The sequence below is a fragment of the Amblyomma americanum genome, chromosome 11 (assembly GCF_052857255.1).
Source record: "Amblyomma americanum isolate KBUSLIRL-KWMA chromosome 11, ASM5285725v1, whole genome shotgun sequence".
NCBI lineage: Eukaryota > Metazoa > Arthropoda > Arachnida > Ixodida > Ixodidae > Amblyomma > Amblyomma americanum.
Window position 1 is genome coordinate 126,146,460 of NC_135507.1, and position 8,659 is coordinate 126,155,118.

Here is an 8,659-nt window from a genome sequence, read left to right on the forward strand (position 1 = left end):
TGTTGAGCGAGGTCGGACGTGGTCAGAGCACCAATAAAGAGGGGGTCATCTTCGAGGTCATCAGAGCTGGACGGGATAGGAGCACTGGACAAGCAGTCTGCATCGTTGTGTTTGTTGCCCGACTTGTAGACAACTGTTACATCAAATTCTTGCAAGCGAAGGCTCCAACGAGCTAGCCGGCCCGAGGGGTCTTTAAGATTTGCGAGCCAGCACAGTGAGTGGTGGTCACTCACGACCCGAAACGGGCGACCAACAAGTAGGGCCGGAACTTCGTTATCGCCCACACAACAGCTAGGCACTCCTTTTCAGTGGTTGAGTAATTGGCCTCGGACCGAGACAGCGTGCGGCTGCCGTAAGCAATCACACGCTCAACACCATCTTGCCACTGGACGAGGACTGCACCGAGGTCAATGTTGCTGGCATCGGTGTGAAGTTCTGTATCCGCCTTCTCGTCAAAATGGGCAAGAATGGGCGTTGTTTGTAGGTGTTTGCGGAGCTTTTCGAAGGCGTCCTGCTGTTCCTGTGCCCAGACGAAAGGCTGATCGTCTTTTGTCAGCCGCGTGAGAGGCTCAGCCAGCCTGGAGAAGTCTTGCACGAAGCGTCGGTAATATGCGCAGAGGCCAAGAAACCGGCGCACAGCTCGCTTATCAGTGGGAGTCGGGAACGCAGCTACAGCAGCCGTCTTGTCGGTGTCGGGGCTGACACCCTCAGGTGTCACAACATGGCCCAAAAACTTAAGCCGTTGGTACGCGAAGTGGCATTTTTCGGGTTTTAGAGATAGACCGGCTGATCGGATGGCCGTAAATACTGCACTCAAGCGTTTGAGATGTTCTTCGTAGGTCGCAGCGAAAATAACCACATCATCAAGATAGACGAGACACGACTGCCATTTGAGGCCAACCAGGACAGTGTCCATCATTCTTTGAAAGGTGGCAGGAGCGGTACACAGGCCAAAGGGGAGCACCTTGAACTCGTACAAACCGTCAGGCGTTATGAACGCGGTCTTTTCACGGTCACGTTCATCGACTTCGATCTGCCAGTACCCACTGCGTAGATCAAGAGAGGAAAAGTATCGGGCATGACGCAGGCGATCGAACGAGTCATCAATTCGGGGCAACGGATAAACGTCCTTTTTAGTAATCTTGTTGAGGCGACGATAGTCGACGCAGAATCGGAGAGTGCCATCCTTCTTGGCGACCAGCACAACGGGCGAAGCCCACGGGCTTGTTGACGGCTGGATAACCTCGTCGCGGAGCATTTCCTCAACCTGCCTCCGAATCACCTCCCGTTCTTCCGCAGACACTCGATAGGGGTGGTGTTGTATAGGCCTCTCGCCTTCATCCACTACAATGCGGTGTTTAGCGACCGATGTTTGTCGAACTTTAGAAGTGGTCGCAAAGCAGTCACGAAAAGAGTCGAGGATCATGTGGAGGCGGTGTTTCTGATCGGCGGTTAGGTCGGGGTTCACGTCAGTCATAACGGGGGCGTCAGACGTCGATGCATGGGTATCGTTGAGGGAGCAGGCGCAGTGGGAGACTGAGTCACTAATTTCATCGAAATAGGCTATGGCGGTTGCTTGCGGCAAGTGGCGGTATTCGGCGCTAAAGTTCGTAACAAAAAGCTGCGTTCGCAGTCCGCGGAGGGTAGTAACACCCCGCGCAACGCAGACTTGTTGCGTCAGCAGTAACGACAGGTTACCTTCCGCAACCCCGTGAGGAGTGCGTGGGTTGGAGCATTCCGCCGTAATAAACAAACTGGAGCGTGGTGGTAGCGTGACATTGTCATCAAACACGCGAAAAACAGGCCTGTCGGGCTCGCTGCTGTCGGCTATGGCACAATGAGGTGAGAACGTCACGACAAGTTCGCGGAGGTTGATTATCGCACCGTGTTCCCGAAGAAAATCTAACCCGAGGATGAGGTCCTTCGAGCAATGAGCCAACACAGCGAAGCAGGCAGTGAAGGTGACACCGCGAATCTCCATTCTAGCGGTGCAGACGCCAAGCGGTGTCACCAGATGGTCTCCAGCTGTCCGGATGTGTGTTCCAGGCCAAGGTGTCAGTACTTTCCTCAGGACAAGCGTCAGACCACGACTCATGACGGAGAAATCGGCGCCGGTATCTACGAGAGCAGTCACGCGGCGGCCATCAACGATGACCGAGATTTCAGCTGAAGCTTGGTCACCGTCAGAAAAACGCTGTGTGAGGGAGGTCGGACTAGGAGATCGTTCTCGCGGTCGGGTTGGGGCGTCAAGCGGAGGCGTCTCCGTTCGTCGAAAAGTCGTCGGACTTAAGGGTCGTTCAGATTGTCCAATTGAGGCGTCAAGCGAAGAAGGCGTCTCTGGGCGTCGAAAGGTCGTCGCGGCGTGGGGTCGGAGGTCGGGTCGCATGCTAACGTCGGTGAGCGGAGGATGTTCGTCATTATGTCCGGTGACGGCGGCCCTACCTCCGGGGGTCGCCGTCCACAGTTTTCCCGGCGCGGGCTGGAGGACTGCCGGACGTAGGACTGGCGAACTGGTGAAGAAAACCGTCGAGGCGACGGTGACCTGGACTGAAGTTGGGCAGTGGGTAAAGGTGGGACGTTGGCCGCTAGGTACTGATCGATCTCGCGGGGTCGTTCACCATAGCGCGGCAGGGGTGCGTCGGGCGAAAAGCCGCGCAGGCCAATCCGGCGGCACGGGCAGTGACGACGGACGTGGCCTGCTTCGCCGCAATGGAAGCACAGGGGCCTGTTGTTCGGCGTTCGCCACATGTTTGCCTTCGTGACGGGTGGGCGGTCGTCTGGCAGCGCTGTCGTATGCGGGAATCGGTGGGACGGCGCGGTAGGGGCAGGAGAGTAGAACGCCGGCGGTGGTGGCGCAGGACTTCGCAATGTCTCGCTGTATGTCATCACATAGGGCGCTGGCGGTGGCGGCGGTGGAGTGGGCTGCACCGTGCGGCGTATCTCGTCATGGACAGCCTCCGAGATGGCGGTGACACTAGGAGGCTGCTCCACAGAGCGAAGCTTCCGCAGCTCTTCGCGAACGATGCTCCTGATGAGCTCTCGGAGGGAGGTGTTCTCATCCCCGGGCCTCGGCATGTGGCACTCCACAGCAGTGATGTTTGAGGAACGGCCGTAGTGCGCAAACCGCTGCTGCAGGGCGCGCTCCATGCCTGCCGCCTCCTTTGCAAAATCGGCGACTGTAGCCGGAGGATCGCGCACGAGCCCAGCGAACAATTGCTCCTTGACGCCCCGCATCAAATGGCGCACCTTCTTGGCTTCCGACATCGAAGGATCAGCGCGGTTGAAAAGCCGGGTCATGTCCTCCACGAACATCGCCACGCTCTCGTTTGGCTGCTGCGCTCTCGATTGCAGGGCCAATTCAGCACGCTCCCTCCGCTCGTTGCTGCTGAACGTATCCAGCAACTGGCGCCGGAAGTCTTGCCAGGTGTGGATGGCGGACTCGTAGTTTTCGAACCACGTCTTGGCGGCGTCCTGGAGGGCAAAGTAGACGTTCCGAAGCTTGCGGTCCTCGTCCCACAGATTAAATTCAGAGACCCTGTCATACCCGTCCAACCAGTCCTCCACATCTTCAGACTTGTCACCATGAAACGGCGCGGGCGTACGAGGCGAATGAAGAAGCAGCGGTGGCGAACTCACAGTTTGCTGGAAGGTCTGGCTGGCCACCGTAGAGGTCATCTTGCGGGATGGCGCGGCGAGGGGATTGTACTCGGGAGCTAAGCCTTTCAAGCGGCGGCTTGACTTGTGGACAGGTGTCGTGTCCAGGGGGTGTGGCTGAGCGCTGGAGGTTCCTGGGACCTCTTCGTACATAGATCCTACCCAGCACCTCCACCAAAAATGTCACGGACGCCGGTAGGACGTTAAATCCCTGGCAGAACAGTACCTGGCGAGCACACAGCGCAGAGCGTAGCCGGCAGGGCCTAGCACCGAGCAGAAGAGGACGAAGTCCGGCGCGCGACAAAGGTCGAAGACAGACCGCACGGGGGAGCCGGTAGCGTGATGGCTAAACTAAGTGCGGCATTATGTTCATCCTCATAGGTTTTTAATCTCACTGAAAAATCCCCCTTTGCTCTTTCTCCTGTTTGGTAATTAGGTTGACGCTCTAGCTCATGCAGCTTATCTCTGGATAACAGGTGATATATAAGTGCGCCTGGCTTCTTTTGTCGTCATTAAAGTTGAAAGTTGTGCTTATTTCCTGTTGTCTCCTTTCTCCTGTGAACATCTTTTTTTTTAGCGCACAGCCTCCAGAAATAAACGCCTTAAGAGTGTGACACAATAGCTGTAATGTGTACCATATGTGCGGAATTCATCATTCTTGACTTCACATTCATCCGTGGACTTCATACCACAACTGGCACAGTGGTGCAGCAGTTAAGCGATGTGCCACTGACCTGCGATGGCAGGTGCTGTCACAGGTGAGGTGACGGGCCTTGTGCACCGGTGGGGGTTGCCCTTCCTGAGCAACTTCTCACAATCAATAATTTACCCGCCACAGACGCGAGATTTTCTGCTGAACGGGAGCCTTAACACTGTTGCATTAAAAGCTTTGGCTAGCTACGTTCAGATCGTGGTTGCAACCTTCTTTCGAATAAAAATATCGTGTTAGGTCTGTTAATCCAAGCTGATAAAGCCTAAACAGATCACCTTCAAATCGCAGTAGGCTGTACATATAATATCGCAGCACATACTGTCGGGGCCAAAATTGCCCAGGACACGCGATTGTTATCAAAAGCATATAGCTTTGTTATCAGCCAGTGGTTGGAAATCACGCTTGTGGAGATGAAACTAGGCCTTGGAATGTATAATGTGTGTTAGTGAAATAAGGCAAACAATAGCACACTTCACACCGATAAGCCGAAATCATCAGTCGCGCGTCCTGGAAAATTTTGTCCACAACAGTATATTGGTGAGTAGTTTGTCTTGAAGCACTTTGCATCTAAAGCAGTTAGGCTTGTTTTAATTAGTTTACGTTAGGTTACAGAACTCAAGTGGCAGTTGTTCTTCCTGGACTTAACTCCAAGAGCAGCTAATTCTTTTCAAAATGCCTAGCTCCACCCAGGCGGAACAATAGTTCTGCCCATATGTACTAGCGCATAGCATCACAAAACATCCAAATGCAGAGAAAGTTTCAGAGATGCGTTATTTCAACTTGTGTGGCTTCCCTAAAGGAGGTATTCACATGACGTCATCCGCAAGGGGCACTAGCGGCCGGCGCGGCATTTGCCATGTTGGTGGTCGCACGCGCAGCAGCCGCAGCATTTACCTCGCTTGTGATGTGTGAAATGTGAGTGTATTTAGCGTCTCGCCGCAGATCATCTCTGTCCGCCCCGTAACACTGGGTGACTTAGTGAATACGCCGTGAACTGTGCGAAGCAGAAAAGAGCGGGCACACTGAAAATATTACACTTCATGAAAACGTCGACACGTAGGAATGTGCAGGCGCCGGCGTGGTGTGTGACGTACTACAGGACTGCTGTTGTGCGTTAAATTCACCGATAATGAGGCCCGCCTTGTGCACGGCGTAAGTTTGCCGACATGCCAAGGAATTAAAGCATGCAAATCTATGAGACGGTGAAATTGCTTGACAAGTGGGCGAGCCGAAGATCCGTGCTGAGGGTGCCGACGGCCGAAGTGCCGTTTTTGGAGAGGTGAGTAGTTAAACGTGTTTGTTCGTTTAGCTACCCTAACTTGTCATCTCTGTCTGCTGAAAGTGACATGTCACTACTGAATGTAGCGGAATTGCTGCACATCGCGCTGCTGCGAACCGTCCTATAGATTCCAGGTCTTGTGCACTGGAAGCAACGCTACGTTTCTACAATCAAACCTGCAAAACATTCTCGCTATGTCTGCCATTCGTGCTGCGAGTGCATGACAGTGTTTGCTCGACCGTTTTGTCGCGTAAATAAAGCAGCTATGACGCAGTTTGCCTCTCTGCTGAAAAAATGAGGCTTCGGCAGTTCGTGGACTACAGCCGCTGGCAATAGAGTTTCTGCAACATCTGTTTTGGAATATGGGTGATTAATCATGTGCTGTGTTACCCACGATGTGTCCTGCACGAGTAGCTGACTGCTATGAACTGATATTAAAAGCTGCAAGTCGTGTATGTTCTTGCGTGCAATGCAGCCGGCCACTTTTGCTGTCGAGTCGCGGTAGGCAGCTCGGTAAAATCACGGTACAGAATTTTGCTGCAAACTTTATGCACAATAAGCGTTCCGCAAAGAAAAGTGGACGTTGACGCAATTAACAACGTGCAAAGATGTTACGGATCACTAACAATTCAGGTCGGATACCTCACGGCGTACCGTGACACTGCGCGAGCTGGCTTGAAACGACCACAAGCATGGCGCGTTTGCCGCGGCGACGCTCGCGCCGTCTGGTAGTGCGGCCTCAGTGAATACCTCGTATACTGCAACCCCATGACAGAAAACGGTGCCTGCACAATATGGAGATCTCGTTTATACTTCACCTGTTAAGGAAGAGAACTCAAGCCTGATGCGCCTCGGCACAAAACCGTCGACCTGTTCGTAGTGCTGCAAGAGGCCACTACGGTGGGGAAACGCAACATTACAGCAAACATCACGTTCAAACAAAGCACTACAATTGGGAACCAACGAGTCGGCGACATCAGGGTGCTGTTTTCGCACGTGCCGCCTCCGTGCGCTTTCAAATGTGAACGCAGCATTGCACACCGGACACAGATACTTATCTTGTTCAGCGGAGCCCGCAGCAAGGCATTCCGCGCTGCTTGAACTTTTGTTTTCAATCTTGGCGATGGAAACAGCAGCCGGGTAAGAGAAAATCTGCTCGCGGAGATCGTTCGGTGACCAGCTATGATCAATGGCGATGAGCCAAGGCCTTGACAAGGCAATTGAGCATGGTCACGTGGTAAACGCATTTACCACCGCGCCGACGGTAAATGTAATAATTGAATTATAGTCTAAAAAATAACTAAATGTTGAAATAAGGTTGAAATAAGGTTTAAAAGTTTATAGTTAGACACGTTTGTGGAAGCTTATTATTAAGCAAACCACAACAGGCACAAAAAACAGGGAGGGCTAGGGATATCCCCGACCGAGCCGAACCTAGGTATTCTTCAGCAGCCGTGGGGAAAGATGGCGGAGCCTCGCGGGTTCAGCTCGGTTTTTAATACGCCCCATGTTCAGCTCGGTTTTTAATACGCCCCCTCTTCCCCTGGCTAAATTTGTTTGTGTTGTTTGTCGAGCTGAAATAATTTTTAGTATCATATTTGAAAACAATGCTTATAAATTTTACAGAAACTTTTATATTTTTCTTTTTATGTGATTTGAATTTTGTTTTGTATTATACATGATCACGTGACTCCTTTGTTCCGCAGATTTGACCCCCGTTGCATCGTGCAAGCGTCGTCGCTGATCCCTCGGTCTGCGATCTTGCTGTTGCGCGAATTGCTGTATACTTTGCTGTAATTGCACGGTTTTATTACCGCATTGTCCAGCCGCAGCTCCGTTGAGCTGTCTTTTTGGCGGTTGCCATATTCTGTGTTGCGCTGGGCGCGCACTGTTCTACTATTGAGAGTTTCTCCTTGTTTGCTCCTTTGCGCGTTCTGTTTGCCAGTGTGAATTGTGTTTGTGTCTGTCGCCGAGGTGCCCTTCTAGGAATGGAGGGACCAAGCGCACCACCCGCAGAGTCACCTGTACCAGATAAGTGTGTGTCCTGTGTGCCAAGCTGAGTTTGTTCTGGAGCAATCTCGAAGGAGGCATGTGCGAAAGCAGCATCCCGAAGCTGCAATCTCTCTTAGTGGTAGTGCGAAAGCCTCCTACAGTTGTGATCAGTGTACTAATGTGTTTGCCCGCTGTCGCCAATTGTTGCAGCACCACGAGCAAAATCACGGGTTCGTGTGGAGGCTCAGTACGCATTAGTAGAGATGGGTCGCTCAGGAGTGAGCCGGATCTTCTGAGCCGCTCTTTTAAAAGAGCGGGTGAGCCGTGGCTCAGTAAAAGTGAGGGGCGGTTCTTTTGGAGATCCGGCTCACTGATCCATAGGACCGTAGTCCCGCGTAGTGATCTGTGCCGAACGGCGAACTGTCTGTTCCGTCAGAGCTGGGTCTTCTGCCGGGTGCGATTTGCGCGCCATCTGTTAGCAGTGCGAGAAAGCTGGTATGTCGTTCAGTTACCCGTGTCGAACCGTCCGTCAGAGCTGCTGGGTGCGATTTGCGCGCCATCTATTAGCAGTGCGAGAAAGATGGTTGAGTGAACGGGTCGCCCGCGGCGGGGGGCGCGTCTAAATGGAGCAGGAACCGATAGGGACACCAGCCCTCTAGCGCAGGAACCTAGCGCCTTATGGCCCCTAGGCATTTTAGGCGTTTCAGAAATCCCTAGGTTGCGATATTTACGTGTCAAAAAGTACCTGGTCATCTCGCTTTCCTTTCACGCGAGTTAACCCCGCGAACTTCGACCGTGCGGTTCTTTTCCTCTCGCTGTGCTAGCTGTCGCTTCCAGCGTTTCTTAGTGCCGATTTGCGCGGCGTTGCGCGGGGCACGCGTCAGCGACATCCAACTGAAGCGATTGTGCAGGTGCCGTGCGGTGTTTTCCGTCGGTAGAGACTTGTAGATTCAGCTTTGGTGGCTACGATGTCGTGCGCATCAGCCTGCACCCTGCAGATTTCGCGATTTTGTATGTGGGGG